Genomic DNA, 16,893 nt, shown 5'->3' with positions numbered 1-16,893 from the left:
ATTTCTCTGCCTATTTTAACGGCTTATTCCGTTTCCTCCCGTGTGGTGTAGCCAGCTCGCATAATCCTCTGCTGACTTCCCTGCGACCGCAGGGACCTTTGCATCGTGCGACGAAGTGCGACACCACGGCCACAACCACGCAGGCACAAGACCATACTTGCTACACTTTCTCACTCACCCCTATCCCTTTTCGCGCCCTTGGTCCTTTCCCTCAAGGTGAAGTGTAGGCGTCCGCCCAGTGAAGCAGATACCGTAGCTTACAATCCAACCCAAACTAACTAAACCTAACCCAGTCTACCGAGGCCAACGCAGCATATACAGCCTAGCCTAACCTCGCCTAACGTCTCTGATTTTCATTTCCCTCGTTCCCTCTCGGCTAGGAGGCTTTGGACTGTGGAATCTCATGGCTCGACTATCTTCGAAAGCTGGTTGTTTCGGGTCTTAGGTACGCGTAACTTGCTCTGATCCACGCGAGTAACCCGCGCGTAGTCCACAAAACAGTAGCAGCCACGCCAAAATGTCCCTCGTTGCACGAGAGTCTCTTGACGCAACAGTGCACAGCTCGAAAGCCACTTACGCCGGCTCGAGTCCTGATGGGGATGCGGTTCTCTAACGGCGCCGGCAGCCGACCCGGTGCGCGCCCCCAGGGAAGAGGATCGCAAGTGAGAGTATGCGCCTTGGCAGAGTTTATGATCTGAACACCCTTTTTCATTCACGCTTTTTTTTTGTTTTTCGCTGGCTAAATGCGGGAAGGGGGGGGGGGGGGGGTAAGCGCCGGGATCCAGTTGCAGCAACCCCGTTGTTTGTGTACTATACCGGGCCGTCCTGTCAGCCCCACATGTGCTCGGCGCAGGCGAGTCCGAGTACTACCGCGCAAAGAAAATGGGTCTCGTGGCCTCAGCGTGATAAAAAGCGCGAGGCTGCTGTGCCTCTTCTCTCCGACTACAGCTCCGCATGCAAGCTCGGGCCGAGGGCAGCCAGCATTTTTACGGCGATATCGCTTTGTTGGACTCTTCGAACGCCCCTGGCCGAGCGTGACGTCAACCCAGCTGCGCGGTCGGCTGCGGCTCGATATTCGTTGCAATCGGGCTTTGGAAAAGGTATACGTGCGCAACCATGCAGGTCCAATTTCAAGTGCGCGTGCTCTCGGCGCGCCTTTAGCAGCGATTTTTCTTTATGTAAGATTCTCAGGATTCAGGAACGATTCAGTGCGGACCTCAATGGCGCCCGTACGGTTTGAGCATCCGCCTCGTGTGCGCGAGGTGCCGGGGTTCGATCCCCCGTAACACCGGGTATACACACCGGCTTACCACACGATATATACCTTTTCCCTTTTCCCGGTGCCTGGTGTCTATGCGTTGAGCATCTTGAGAAAATGGTTCTCAGACCATACTTTGAGCAGACCAAACATGTTATCCACGGCGCCCTTGGCATAGCTGCCATTAGGCCACGAAATCTTTAAAAAACTCATCAGAGCTGCAGTGTGTACGGGGTCGCTCTACTTTCGTGAAAAACTGAGGCTGATCGAACCATGCTCCAGTGCGCATGTGTGAAGTTTTATGTCATGATGCTTACAGATGTAAGCGCTAAATGCTGTTCCTTTAGGCTTGCAGTAACGTTGAGACAAGCGCTCTGCTTAAACTCATTGTGGGTTGTAACGAAATATATGTGAAACTCGCAATGAATCCTCTTTGATAGACATATTTCGTAGCAGCCTAAATTGGAAGATTAGAAGGGAATCTGCGTTCGTACAGGCTAGACAACGGTTTGATGATTCATTAAAGTCCATCACACGCCTCAGTGAAACCAGCGATGTTCTGACTTATATAAAATGCTTCTTGCGCGCGCACCGACTAGTTCTGGTGGCCATAGGAAATCAGTGCAGTATAATCACCATCTGCCTGACTACGCCCCCTGCAGGGCAAATGCCTCTCCCACATCTCTCCAATTAACCCTATCCTTTGCCAGCTTCGTCCACCGTATCCCAGCAAACTTCTTAATCTCATCCGCCCACCTATCTTTCTGCCGCTACGCTTGCCTTCTCTCGGAAATCACTCCGTTACACTCAAAACTCATGTGGTATTTTTTTTTATATTCGCGGCGCCACTCAGAATGTGGCAACTGCCGCGCGAGAAGCGTTCGCCGAGATTTTCTGAGCATGAACGCGCCAAAATTCTTCCGCAGAAGCCACACGTTCGACACGTCGTAAAATTTCAACGACACGCGCAGCCGTGAGTGCAGTGACGAAGACTGGAAATAATGGGTTAGTGAGGAAGTCGGCTCAGGCGCAGGTTTCACCTTCCAATCTGAAAATACGAGCGTTGCATATGCGAGGAAATTGAAGTCTTCACTTTCTCGCCTCCCCAGTTCCGCAAGCTTCTCAGGCCAGACAAGAAATGGATGCTGAATTATTTTCGTTGCATTTTCTATCGGTGAATTTCCGCTGAAATCCAGAGGCCGTGTCGTTGCGTCCTTGATCCATGGCGTAGTTGCTTTGTGTGCTGCGGGTAGCGCCGCCACGCTTCACGGTGGATGCATTTTTTTATTTGTTTTTGGTGCGTTTGTTTTGTTTTGAGTCCCTTGTTTTATTGCGAAAGCACCACTTCACGGTGTCAAACCCAAATAAGAGTACCGTGGCATTCCTGACCTTGAGGGTGCAGGAATAAAATAACTATTGTCGCGACTGGGTTTCGAACCCGCGGCGGCGCGAACAGATCAGCTGCGCTGGCCACTGCACGAGAGCAATATATGCTACCGCTGCCGCCGATCGCACCTCGCATTAAACTGCAACACATTCTCGCGATGTTTATTGCACATTGCCGTATTCATCGACTCCCATCTACGACGTTAGCAGATCAGATCAGCTTAACCTCGATCGGAGCTGAGTCTGATATGAGTCGAACCTGAGCCTAATAATGTCGCCAGACGTGCCGACGACCCAGCAAAGCAAAAATATGAGCCAACCAGACTAAACACATGGTTTCGCAATTGTACTCGGTTTAGAGAGAGAGAGAGAGAAAGACGAATGGAAAGGCAAAAAGGTTAACCAGGCAGCGCCCGGTATGCACCCTCTACACGTGAGAAGGGGAACGAAGGGAGAGATAGAAAGGGGAGGGAGCAAAGGAAGGTGATCACTTTCCCACATGTCCGTTGCCCATTACTTGCTGGGTACACAGGGCACACACTGATAGTTCACAACCTTGCACTCAGTCCTGAGTCCTTTAATAACTACGTTAAAATCCTACCATTTCTTTCTTGCGTTTGTCAGTTTGTACCTAGTGACACCGGCAGGGGCATTTTATTTTTCATTTCTTTTTACCATCCCCAACAAATAATTTCTTTGTCAGTGAATGTTGTCGCCTAGCGTTTTATTTCTTCTTCTAATTGTTTCTGCATCCTTTCTCTTCGTCTAATGTATTCTGGGAGGTCCCCTAAAGTGAAGCAGATTTCAATTAAGAGAGTTATTAGTCATTAGCACCCGCTTGAGCGTAGCTACGTTTCTGAGCAAGCTGAGCAAATCCGGGTGTCCTCTGTAGCCGTGTATGGCTACGTTCAGAAGGAGTCTAATGGCTAATTACTCCTTCAGTTGAAATCTACTTCATCTTGGGGGATTGGAATAAATGCAATAGACTAACGCGAGTCTTGCTTCGAGTTGTTGATCAATTCGGCCTGGCACTGCTAACTCTAGCCGTCCTGGTTAGCTTTGTTGATAGAGCAGCTGCCCAGGACAAGCGATCATTGCGGTTCGAGCCCCGAACTCGGAAGAATTTTTGAACTGCGATGTTTCTGAGAAAGCGTCATAGCTCTTCTCTGTATCAGTATGGCGGCGCGCAGGCCGATGCTAAGGAGTAATTACTCCCTCAACCCAAGCTCTTCTCTCACTCTCCTATATCTGGGGCAGGTATTCGCGATGCGCTTCTTCGGGTGGCGACTGCGCCAGCTTGTTCATTTCCCCTTTTTCTTCTTAATTAATTTGCTTCTGACGCCATATTACGTGGAAAGCCGCGCACCCGCGGTATCTGCAGACGTGAGCCCTATGGGCTTACTTCCGCACATGCGACAACAAACCAAGCAGCCAGGAAAAAAAAAAGTATATTTTACAGAGTGAACACCCACGCAGCAAGAGTACCGTATCTCTCTTCAGTACCGAATCACGTGACACGGTCACCTGATGCCACGATCCAGGTGTTTTGCCGATGCGAAAGGCAGAAAAAAAAAGACAGAAGAAAGATTTTCCAGGATAGGTAAAAAGAGCTATGAATGCGCCATATCAGCGCACGCGGCATCTACCTATGTGTGCCTATCTTTATTTTGCAGAGCACCAGCCGGCGCCATCCCCGGTGACTGCCATTCCACCCCCCACTCTTCTTTTCTCTCTTTGCGTGTTTCGTAAGTATTTCGTTGCAGTGGTCCGCATAAGCGCTCCCATTTACCGCTCCATAGCGGCGCACTCTCATTTATGCAATATATATCCCCATATGCGCTGGATTTTCAAGCACCAACATAGCGGACAGCGCCGCTTTGTACTTAACTTTTGATTCATCGGCGTTATAATTCCGACTTCCCCCTTTTTACTTTTTTTATTTTCAGACGCGTTGCAATGGCGTCAGAACACCAGGAAGCCTTCCGACGCATTTTAAGGCGCAGAGAAGATTTAAAAAACAAAACAATGTCGCTGGAAAGCGGAACTTGCGCCGGTGAGTCAGAAGTCGAGTATAAAATTATGCTGCCCGCATATGTTAAAGTAGACCGTTTTAGTGTATAGCTTATGCAAGGCGAAGCAACGCGACCGCGTGCGTCATGAATATAGCATATGTTTCGCAGTCCACATGCGTCAAACGCTCTTCCGAGACAGAGATGTTCCTTATGTCCGGGTCGCAAGCGCTAGTTTACCGTACTATCACGTTCCGTGTGATTTGCGACGCTTGAGCTATATAGGAACGCGCCAGGAGACGAGAAACCATGAACATAACTCAAAAGCAAGACATAATTTCTACAGCATCTTTTCTTCCAGTTCACAGATGGGTCCACACTGCCGGCCTACTGGAAGGTAGTCCATTCTTCAAATCAGACAGTCTACATTCTCCTCTTAATTACTATAGTCGGATACAACTCGAAAACGAAGCGGCAAATGCCCCTTAAAGGAGGCCCTCCGGCCAATGGCGTCGATCGGTACTAACCCTTGACCAATTCTCCCCTTTGACCGCTACCCTTGAACATGAAAGCGTGAAACCGCAGGGGGTGGCGCATGAATGGGGAATGAACACGGCTTAATAGGATAAACCGCGGTGTCATCAAAATCGGTCGACGCCATTGGCTGGAGGGCGCCCTTTGAGGGGCATCTGTCGGTTCGTTTTAGAGTTGTATCCAACTATTGTCAGATTCAGTAGCAAGCATTCCTTGTAAACTTCTAGAGAACATAATATGTTCCAATACAGTTTCGCTTCTGGAAAACACTCCTTATTCAGTTCTTGTCAACACGGTTTACGGAAGAAGCTTCCTTGCGTGCCTCAACATTCGACTTTTGCTGATATCATAGCGTCATCCATAAACGATGGTTCGCAAACCGACTGTATCTTCCTCGACTTTGTTAAAGACTTAATGGAGTGTTACATCAGTTACTTTTTTAAAAGCGGTGGGCTAAACGTAGACCCTAATCCTCTAAAATAGATTGAATGGTCCTTGACTTACCACTCTCAATTCTTAAAAAAAACGACTGATCCTCATCCTACGAGTGTTTCCCGGCGGCCTAGTTGGCGCGAATCATTGATCTTCCAATCTGCGCGATAAAACGAATACAAAAGGAAAGAGGATACACACACGCACAGAGCGCACAGACCTATTATGACTGTTCTTGACAGCACCGGCCATGGACTCAAGCTGTACCTTCTTCAGAGGCTTCCTGGCCGCCTATATATCAGCCTGAAAATCTACCTGATCACCTGAATAGCTTTTTTTTTCAAACAATCCTGCTGCCATAACAACGGAAGGCCGTTATAACGTGAAAGCATTAGAACCCCCATGCCGAACAAAAACTGACCGTCGTCGGCTGCGTCGACCGTCTGAAGCCTCGCAGCCGGAGCAACCAGCCGCTCCGGTAACCTAGCTGAGCCACCTAGGTCACGTGACCTTGTGGCGTCATCACAACCTGCCCACCGGATTGTGAGCAAACTGACCACCGTGTGAGGTGGCAGTTAAATTAATGAATGGTCGCGAGACGTTGCTAGGGAAGAGCAACACGGGTACAGGACCCACAGGTGGCAGCACCTGCCATCGCAAGGCTGTGGCACATCGCTGCACCACTGCGTCAGGCGTGGTAGAAGGACTCCCAGGGGTCTACGAATGTAAGGTCGAGAATTGCCAGTTCCGCATATATGGGTATTAAGCCATTAACGCTGTCGGGTCATACCCTCCAGGCGGAGCTTAAGTGTCCACTCCAGTTTTTTTTTTTTGCCTTCCAAAATGCTAACAATTTTCGTTAAAGCTGGCTTGCGTCTTTGACGACTGCTCCCTTACAGTGCGCTTCTACATGGCATCAAGGCAGAGCGACGCCTCCTTTCCTGACCCGTAGCAACAAGGCAGCCAGCATCATCTCAGTACGTGGCAACGTCACCCGCCTCGGGTGACGGCGTGCTGGATCTGAGCATGCCTTGCCAGAATTTCGGCGAAGCCTGCAGTGCGAGGCATTTTTTGTAGCGAAAGCTACATTGGCCACGAACTCGCAGTTTCGCCGTGCTCGCACCGCACCACGTGACCAACCATGTGGCTGGTCACGTGACCAACCGCGTCACAACTAGCCAGACAACCGGACTAACCTGGACTTCCAATCAAGATTAACCAAGGCTAATTAAGCTATGCCATAGCTTTCGCTACATATATCCTGGCACAACCGAGCTAAGCCACTGCCAATTTTTTTATCTCCAAATAAAGACGCTATAGTCGCTACGTGAAGTTCAAAAACGAGCGACGCGTGTGCTTACAGGAAGTTGCATCTTGTGCAAGCAGGAAAATGAATTGTTCGCTTAGTTGAGAACACATGCAATTTCTACCTAAGAAAAAAGGCAACTCAGTGGTACTCGCTTGTGGATTGCTGGTCACAAGAGGTCACACGTGATTTAAGTGGAATCTCACAGCAGGAACGCCGCCAGAAGTTTCCTCGCAGGGGGGGTTCTTGGATACATGTTTGCCTCACAGTAACACAACAAAATTGCGGTTTTCACATGAGCACCCTCTGCTGGTAGCGTTCTCTCACTAAAACATTGAACAAAACGTTGTCTGTTTCTCCGATTATTCTTTGGCGTTTCGTCTGGTCGCGCTTTACAGCACTATCTCGTTACGAAAGAAAACCAACTTGCCGATCTAATTGTTCTGAACTGCTTTTCTCAAACTCCTGCACACCCAAACGCACGGACCGCCCTTTTAATTAGTTTACCGAGTCGCCGAGCCTTCTCGCTTTTCATCCGCTCTTCTGGCTTGCCAAATGAGAATTTTGGCTCAGCAGTAAGAGCTGCAGCCTGCTCAAGTCATCGCACGGAAACAGCCTCCACGGCTTCCATGAATATACAGTCGGGGACAAAAGTCTCTAGACCGCAGGCTTCCGTAAACGAGCCCATAGCTAAATCTATTATTAGCTGCCGGCCGGAGACCACACTTGTGGAGGTGAAAGTCAAAATACTGTTATTTCACCTCCAGAACTGAGGTCTCAGCCGGCGGCTAGTAACAGATCTATCGGTTCCGTTTACGGGGCACGCGGTCCAGATACTTTTGTTCCCGACTGTACAGGCAGTAGCAATATGTGCATATAACAGGCCTTCAAATAAATAAAAGAAAAGGACTGTGTTCAATTTAAAAAAAAAGCTTGCCTAGAGTGCACCAGAGGAGCGCTCTATACTATACTCCGTTTCATACATAGCTGTCTACACAGCCAAAGGTACGGAAATAGTCCGTCAAAAAAAAAAACTAACAAAATGTGTCACTCCGCCTCGCGTCGTGGCTGAGTGGTACGAAGCGCGGGCATGTTTGTTCATTTTGTGAGGGGGCCCAGGTTCGATCCTCAGCGTAGGTTTGTTCTTTTTTTTATCTTTTTTCGGCGAATCTCTAGATAGAAAGTCTAAATGCGAGCCATATATAAGTGGCCTTTTTTGTTATCAAAATGAAATGACTTCTTTAATAAGAAGCGTGCTGTTAACTTTTTCCGCAGGGAAACGAAAGTGAAGTGAGAGTTGGCAACGGACGTGCTGAGAGGCGCTGTTTTTCGGTGTTCACGGATTTTTTCGCATGCTGCACACAATGAATCATTAATTGTGGGGTGATAGAATTCAGTGTGGCTTCAATTATTTTACTCCGCCAGAAAGACCTTCTTTCTTAAACCTCACAACTGTCCGAGGGCTCACTCCGGTCATCTCGCCCACAATTGCGAGAACGTCACGCACAGTCTTCTCGGGGTGGAGCTTCCTTATGCTTGCGTAGACATTAACTATCACCGCCTTGCAGTCTTTAGAAAACTTTGGAGACTTCACCTTGGAAAAGAGGCGAACAGGAGATGTTTTCGAAGTCGAAGCGGGGGAAGAAAACAAGCGAGCAGGTGACAGCGACGCCATTTTCACAAACAGACCTGCCGGCTCAGCTGCGAAAACCTGATACAGCCGGCGCCTGAGAAAACGAAAAATCTGCGTCACTCGGTTCTGGAAAACATAAAAGAAAAATCAATCTATTTGCAAAATAAAACACTTCCATCGGTCTACTATAATATCAACTACTGTTCACTTTGCTTGTCAATTCATTTCTACTTTTTATTTTTGACGCACTATATTATGATGCGGACGAGGATCGCAAACAGGCACCGTAGCCTTGGCTGCGTAGACAGCTAAGTATGAAACGGAGTATAGGGTGCAACTTACAAACAAACAAGCAAAAAAAACAGCCGTTGGTAACAGCGGGACACGGTCCACGCGTAGTGTATTACTCCGCTGAACAATCACAATAGTGAACAAAATTAGCTTTTAATCTTTGACTGTGTCAAAAAAGCTATAGACATCACAATTATTTAGCTTATAATTTCTTCTCTTGATTAGACTCTTGTTTAGGTAACAAGAAAAGATGTAACAACGGTCTACTTTTTATCACGGAGGAATTCCGTTCGGCGGCCCTGAATGCGGGCGGATCTTCACTGCAGACCTGAGTTGTACCCGACTATAGCCAGCGACTATAATACCCGAAGGAGAGTGCATGCGTCGAATTACAACGAGGTCATCCATCCAGGGATTCGCAGAAACCTGGAAGGCATCGATATTTCATCGAGCTGCGCACTGAGCTTCGCAGGCGCTCTTTCGAGGGCTCTCAACCGCGAGGTCGGTATTCATCCCCCCCCCCCCCTCAACTTCCCCCTTTTTCTTTCGTATAAATTTGTCATTATGACCCTTCCTACGAGGTGGCTTTCGCGAATTTCGTAAATGCAGAAGCCAATGTCGTGAAGCTAAATTACCGTCCCTTGGTGAATGGCTGCCGACGAACTGAGACATTTTTTCGTTATTTCTCGCAGTCATCAACTTCTGACGTCACTTTTTTTCCTCGTGCTCGATCTATAGTTTCTATGCACTACTTCTTTGTTCTTTCAGTTCTGTCGTGCATATTTAAGTTCGCATAGCCATTTGAATAAACCGCAAAGCGCCCGGTCCCGACCTATCGATCATCCCTCCTCTAAAACATAACCACGGCGGAGAGCCACTACAGGTCGTTGAAAAGGTCGCTGGCGCAACTACAGCAAGACCAGGCCTTTTGTTGCGAAGCGCTTTCGTTAGTGCGAAGTACAAACAACCACGTCACTTTCATGAATTTGGCAACAGCAATGACACGTGAAAGAGGCTGAGATGACACGTATCACCGCCTTCCATACAAAGCAGTCAGCACTTTAGTACAGAAATTGTGAAAGAATAAAAGAAAGATGTCATAGCTCCACATTGTGCTGTCTAATGTAACCACATTCAACAGCTAATACGAAAATTTTATTAGAGTCGTTAACATTTGGGAAATATAACTTAGAAGGGTCAGGGTTCGGGCTAGTGGGTAGTCAACATGAGGATCCATAGCGCACAAAGTTCAAGGGACACAGCAGGAGCGCTCCTGTTGTGTCCCTTGAATTTTGTGCGCTATGGATCCTCATTTATGAAATCGCTATGTCACCATTTAGCAACAATTAGCATTTGGTCCAGTTTTGTGCAGCTTTTGTGTGAAAGGCCATCTGGAAGGCCTCTAATCAGCTTGAAGGTCCAGAGACAGCGAACATATGTTAGTGGGAAAGCACTACTTCACGAGGTATAACCGGCTCACCGAGTCTGTGTGATGCTTGAGCTTGAAGCTGACCTTGGCAAAACATATAGCATAATAACAGCTCACGCAGGAATAAAATAAATATTGTCGCGACTAGGTTTCGAACCCACGGCGGCGCGAACAGATCAGCTTCGCTGGCCACTGCGCGAGAGCACTACATGCTATCGCCGCCGCCGATCACGCCTCGTGTGTTAAACTGCGACACACTCTCGCGCTGTGCATTGCACATCGTCGTATTCATTGACGTCCATCTGCGTCGCGAACAGATCAGATCAGCTTAACCTCGATAAGAGCTTAACCTGAGTCTAACATCATCGCCAGACGCGCTGACGACCCAGCAAAGCAAAACCATCAGCCAGGCAGGTTAAACACATGCTTTCGCTCGTCTACTCGATTTAGCTACGTTAAAACCCTCATTATCATAATCATCATCACCATCATCAGCCCGACTACACCCACTGCAGGGCAAACGCCTCTCCCATGTCTTTCTCCAATTAACCCTGTCCTGTGCCAGCTGCGGCCACCGTGTGCCTGCAAACTTCTTAATATCTCATCCGCCCACCTAACTTTCTGCCGTCCCCTGCTGCGCTTTCCTTCCCTCGGAATTCAAGAGATGTATTCATAATTTCTCCTCAATACTTACCATAAAATGAGAGACGGGGAATTGTTGGACGCGTGCTGGAAGTCGGACATTCGCCCCCTTCCCCCTCACCCCTCTTCGTCACACGCTGACGCGAAACATTCTGACTGGAAAATAATGGCTGCCTAGAGCATATGACATAAAACTTTATATCCAGAAAAAAAAGAAAGAAAAAATGAAATCAAGCATACACAATACTGGCGCACTCACAAGCACACAGGATCTTCATAGGGTGTCTATCAAATCCGTGTCCCTAAGATAATCTGGTAAGGCTTTTGTTCGACGCGCAGCCGAAACCGATGACGCCAGGCTCCAAGCATATGCTCCAGGCAAAGGGCGCCGTCCTGACGGAGTTCTAAAGTACTTCGCAATGCCTTGCGGTCAGCACTGAAAATCTGGAAGCAGCAGCCCAAGTGTTCCGAGATCTTCGCGCACACCATATATCCGGCACAGAGGGATGCTTGATGCACTAATTTTGTGAAGAAAGCATTTTGTGCAAGAAATATCCAAGCGAATACGGCGCAGGCAATTACGGTCAGGCCTATATAAATTGCGTGGCATGCGAAAGCCACAAGTGGGGTTGATACGAAGTAGGCTATATATAGCTCATGCTCCTAAGCTGCCACAGCGCATGCGCGGCCCAGCAAACAACGGCCAGTCGGTCGCCCATTAGTGGGGTACTCATATAGGCTGGTGAAGTTATATTGGGGCAGGAGTCTGGGAACGTCAGTGTCTGGGCACGCCTGCGCCTTTGCACGTGGCGCGGTCAGAAGCTGCCGGTTTTTCAAGCATTTTGCAACATCTATTTCCACGCTGGCAATGTGTGGGTGGTGTCTCGGGCCGAAACGACTCCCTCCACTGCATGTAAATGAGTGAAAACGCAGCTGCAACGGCTGTATACGGCAGGAAACACGCTGACACAGTTGCACGAAGAGCAAACAGCAGCATAACACGCCAGCTGTGATCTTTTAAAAACTATTACAAGGGTAGCGTAAGATTAGAAACACGAAAACATGACCGGAATGATTTAGTTGGGTGCCCTACGTTCACATGACCATAAATAATGTTCAAATTATTGACTTGAGTTGGGCAAGAGTGTACGTACTTCCGGGCGCCCGGTAAAGCAAAGAGAGGAAATGGTAAGCATGCCGGTCAACGCTCAGCCCAATTTGCTGATTGATTGATTGATTGATTGATTGATTGATTGATTCGTAAGGCTGCCACCACCGGTCTACGGCATCTCGACAAGTGTCAGCAAGACAGCGCAGCGGGCGACAGTCTGTTGAGCCCGACTAAAAGAAATCGATGGCTGTTTAGTCCTCGTATGAACTTCGATGCCACTGACGCGTGCCAACGTGCAAACAGAACTATTTAGTGGAAATTGCACTCCTATGACTCGAGACACGGACCCCTGAACAAAGCGAAACGAAATCAACGTTAGAGCAATTGTATGAGGAGGGGTGCCGGCATCGCGCAGTTGATAGAAACCGCGCTTAACACACGGGGAGCGAACGCGGAACTGCACTCAACTGGTGCAGGGAACGAACAAAGAGTGCGCACGAAAGGCGTTCGTGTTTTATTGCCTGCGTTCGTTCCGTAAGAGTCATTCGAGCGCCGTTTCCATTAATTATGCGGTACGAGACAAAGCCTTTTCTGATTATACAACTGCCCCGCATGTACCGACATCCATGCATGGCTCTGACTGGGCCAAAAGTTAGAGGTTAGCGAATTTTCTCGTCCCTTGCGGCACTAAAAAAAAAAAATTGCACTTAAGTCTGCTTAGGAGCGGAAATGCGCAAGCCTTTCCCCGTCCTCTGTTTCTCGCTCCATTTTTCATTTTGTTACTTTGTTTTTGTTATATATTTTTCATTTATTTTTCAATTTTATTTCTTTTTATCTTTATGTTCTTAATTGTGTATTCTTATTTATCATTTAATATTTTTTAATTTCCATTTTTTATTATTGTTTGAATGTCTTATTCTTTAATTTTTTATTCGTTGTTTTTATTTTTCTAAATTTTCGTCACTTCGTTTGATTGACAGGTAGAGCGGGCACTTGTTCACGATTCCTGCGGACAGGTCTCGCGCACGCTCATGAGTCAAGAAAAGTTTTCGCCTTAATAAACACTGAGGACAACTCCATCCAATATTTGAATCGATTATGCGGCTCTTTCCTGGTACGTTGACGCTCTTCCAGCAGCAATGGACACGTTTATTGTTGAAAAAATTGTATTTAAAAATTTTCCCGCCGATCAAAGCCACATTTCAACACATGGAATTGTCCTCACTGAACAGACTGCCGGTTGGTCGCGGTATTTGCGAGCATTGCTCATTAGCTATTACTTAAAAAAAAGTAAAAGTTAAGAAAGCGCGTCGTTTTCATTTCTCAGGGTAATACTTAAACCATAGCATAAATAAAGTTCCTTCGCCGTTTATTCATTTCTTTTTTTTTTCCGTAAGAGGCAGGAACAGCGATTCGCGTAGTTACCTCCGACCCAATCAACGTTCAACGGCTCATTAAGCGAAAGGTTATCCCGCTTAAACTCGGACAGGGCACTGGGGAAGAGCGAGACGATTTTAACTGATCGAAGGCGCACGACGCGAAGCGATCCTCCCTCGGAGGAGCCAGGCGCACAGAAGAGGCGTACACGTGTCGTAGCTAGAGTACAGTTCGCCGAAGGAATCCGACTCCCATTACGGCGACCAGCGGCGCGCACACGAGCGCAGCGATCCTTCACAGACAGCTGGGCACGCGTTGATGAGCGCCGTAATTAGGGCTGCAGCCTTCGCCAGTCACAGCTCACGAGATCCACAGCGCCGCCGTCGCTGTTCTCTCGCGAGATCTTGACAAGCGCAGATGGTGGGGACAATGCTCGAGCGAAGGAAACCAATGCGCATGTCACAATGCAGTGATGAACTGCGCTTTAAGTTCTCCAGAATTATCTGCGCAGCAGCGCCGTGCCCTGAACTTTTATTCGCTTATTTGCCAGGACATTCGACTTTTTGCATTTGATGTGTGCACCGAAATTTTTGTCTGGCCATCGGCAGGACATGGCACTTGTTCAAAAGCTTTAAAACTTTACCCTACTCTCCTCTGTTGTATATTCACCCCAATTTAATGATCGCATATTTTTTGTTTGGTTTGGTTTATGGGGGTTTAACGTCCCAAATTGACTCACGCCATGAGAGACGCCGTAGAGAAGGCCTCCGGACAATTTCGATCACCTGGGGTTCTTTAATGTGCACTCACATCGCACAGTACGCGGGCCTCTAGCATTTCGCCTACATCGAAATTCGACCGCCGCAGCCGGGATCGAACCCGCGTCTTTCGGGTCAGCAGCCGAGCTCCATAACCACTGAGCCACCGCGGCGGCTTACCTCATATATTTATTCTTTTTCAAATTATTTTACGTTCCTACTTTACGAACCCTTCTATTCCCTCCTTTCTGTTCCAAAGCCTCTTCACAATGCATACTAGCATATTAACACTGTTTTGAACGCCCGCTAAATCATCTGCCTTTCATTAAATAGCTTCTATTTTGTTTCACTCACAGTCTCTCATGCAAAACCACATGAAAAGCCTTTCAGTTGTCCAGGCACAACATATACGGAATGACGGGGCATCCTCGTACTTCGTGCACGAGGATACATACATACATACATACATACATACATACATACATACATACATACATACATACATACATACATACATACATACATACATACATACATACATACATACATACATACATACATACATACACACACACACACACACACACACACACACACACACACACACACACACACACACACACACATACATACATACACACACACGCGCGCGCGCGCACACACACACACACACACACACACACACACACACACACACACACACATACATACATACATACATACATACATACATACATACATACATACATACATACATACATACATACATACATACATACATACATACATACATACATACATACATACTCTATGTTACACTGTGCCTACTTTGCTATGAGTAGAGCAAGGAGTATTTAAGGACAGTTTACGAAATTTACTTGGGGTTTCTGCAGCGAAAATCTATGCCGCTAAGGGAGATTTTTGCATTACAGTGCTATTTATTTCGTGTTATGCCGTATCAGTTGTATTGCTTATATTTTCATGTGCAAAGGGGCTGAATATGTTTCTTGCTTTGTGCACAGCGTTCCAATGACCTGCTGGTCTATTTGTAAATGTTGCTGTTGCCGTCCATTTGCGCTGCACTGCTACAATTTCTAGGTGCCGGGTCCATTTTCAAGCTGTTCCTACAGACTCCAGGCCTGGTTCGTTTTCTATACAAGGGGAAAAATAAATGGAACACGCTCTTATCCTTTATTTGCGACCCATATTTTATTCGTATTTTTTAGTGTTTGAAGCGACGGTTTCTATGCAACAAGGTAAAAAAAACTAGGGTAAGGCAGTTAAATGGTGCTACGCAAACTGGACAAAAGGCCCGTTCATTCAGAGCAGTAACTTCTGGACAACCGTAAATTACGTTGTACGACTAGGAAACCTCAAGGTGTACGTACATTTATTCAGAGAGGACGCAAAGTAAATAACGCAGGAAAATAGATAAAATATGCATTAAGAAAAGTCAACACAAATATCACGAGACGAACTAGAAGTGAAAAGAGATTGGTAATCTAATTTGGGAAATGTATAGCTGCAACAAAGTTTAGCTGAGCTCCAGCAAAATCGGCACGCATTTTCGTCCCCCACGAGAAACTCTCAATGGCAATGACTGCATCATAGTCTCCAGGGGAGGCACAGCCACTGAAGAGCTGGAAAGCTTACAAACCGACATCCGCGCATACACGTAGTTCCTTCAGTCAGTCTTTGTCTTTCTGAGTGTCAAACCTGACGTTTTCCTTGGCACGAACAGATTCTACTGCCACTCGTTCCACTCGGGGGAGAAGGCAGAATCCGGGAGGATTCCGCTTTAGCTGTTGTTGTTGCTCTCAAATTAAGAGGGGCAGAACTGCGACCATTTGTCCAGCATTGCCGTCTAAACCATCGAAGCAGTCTAAAGCAAAGCTGAAATGTTTAGCGAAGCGTAAGCCTGCCGCACATCTGAGATCCATTTCATCGGTGAGGAAGGCCACCATTGATTGCATTACTGCGACATTTGAAAGTTGCACACTTCTACTTTCCTTCTCCTTTTTCCTTCTTCCTTCACTCCTTTTATACCTCTCTCCACGCGTGGAGTAGCCAACTGGACACCAGATTAACCTCTCCGCTTTTCCTTTCTTCTCTCCCTCACTCAAAAAAAAAAGAGTGAGGGTTTTCGGTTCCACGAAACAACGCTTCTTTATGTATCGAAGTTTGACACACAGACAAGAAAATAATAATAATAATTTAGTCGGCGTAATTCCTTTAGTGAGATAGCAGCCGCGTAGGAACGTGAATAAGTGAATTTTTCACTTATTCTAGTGAAGTTTCGCCGCTATGAATGCTAAATCGGCTGCAAATACGCCTTTATGTCTCCACACAGCGGTGCTTCAAAAACTAGTACGTTGACACGGAGGCGATTCCCGCTGACAGCAGTACGTGCGGAGCGCTTTCACACAAGCTAACCCACGTAACGATCGAGGGATCGTGGAAAGCCTTTTAGCTAACACAGAAGAGGAAACAAGAAAAAAAAAAGGCGAGACGGGGGGCTACGAAATTTTCCCAGGAATCGCCATACCTGCATCGGGTTGCATCACGTCGTCCCCCCATGCGCAAGAGTAACGGCCGACAACCCCCGCAGTGCGGACCTCCAAAGTGGCGCCGTTAGCTACACGCATCTCAGTGCGCCTCCATTATCCCTCTCGAGGCCGCCACAGTGCTGGATGCCCGGACGCAGGCGCTAAAAGATCGGGAAACGCG

The 16,893-nt window shown here is 47.4% G+C and overlaps 1 protein-coding gene across 2 annotated transcripts in view; it reads right to left on the bottom strand.

Annotated features, from left to right (window-relative positions):
* The window catches only part of LOC144120551 (solute carrier family 35 member G1-like), a 44,045-nt gene that overhangs the window by 8,508 nt on the left and 18,644 nt on the right, over positions 1-16,893 (bottom strand). Inside the window, exon 1 of one of the 2 annotated variants that reach the window (XM_077653083.1) lies at positions 578-683. The exons of the other annotated variant lie outside the window; for it this stretch is intronic. The gene's annotated coding sequence lies outside the window, so the exon portion shown is untranslated. Of the gene's footprint in view, positions 1-577; positions 684-16,893 lie in introns of those variants that run through there. 2 annotated transcript variants of the gene reach the window in all.

This window comes from Amblyomma americanum, chromosome 2 (assembly GCF_052857255.1).
Source record: "Amblyomma americanum isolate KBUSLIRL-KWMA chromosome 2, ASM5285725v1, whole genome shotgun sequence".
In the NCBI taxonomy this organism is placed as follows: Eukaryota; Metazoa; Arthropoda; class Arachnida; order Ixodida; family Ixodidae; genus Amblyomma; species Amblyomma americanum.
Note: the sequence above shows the minus strand (reverse complement) of the source record. Positions and strands in the feature narration are given on the sequence as shown.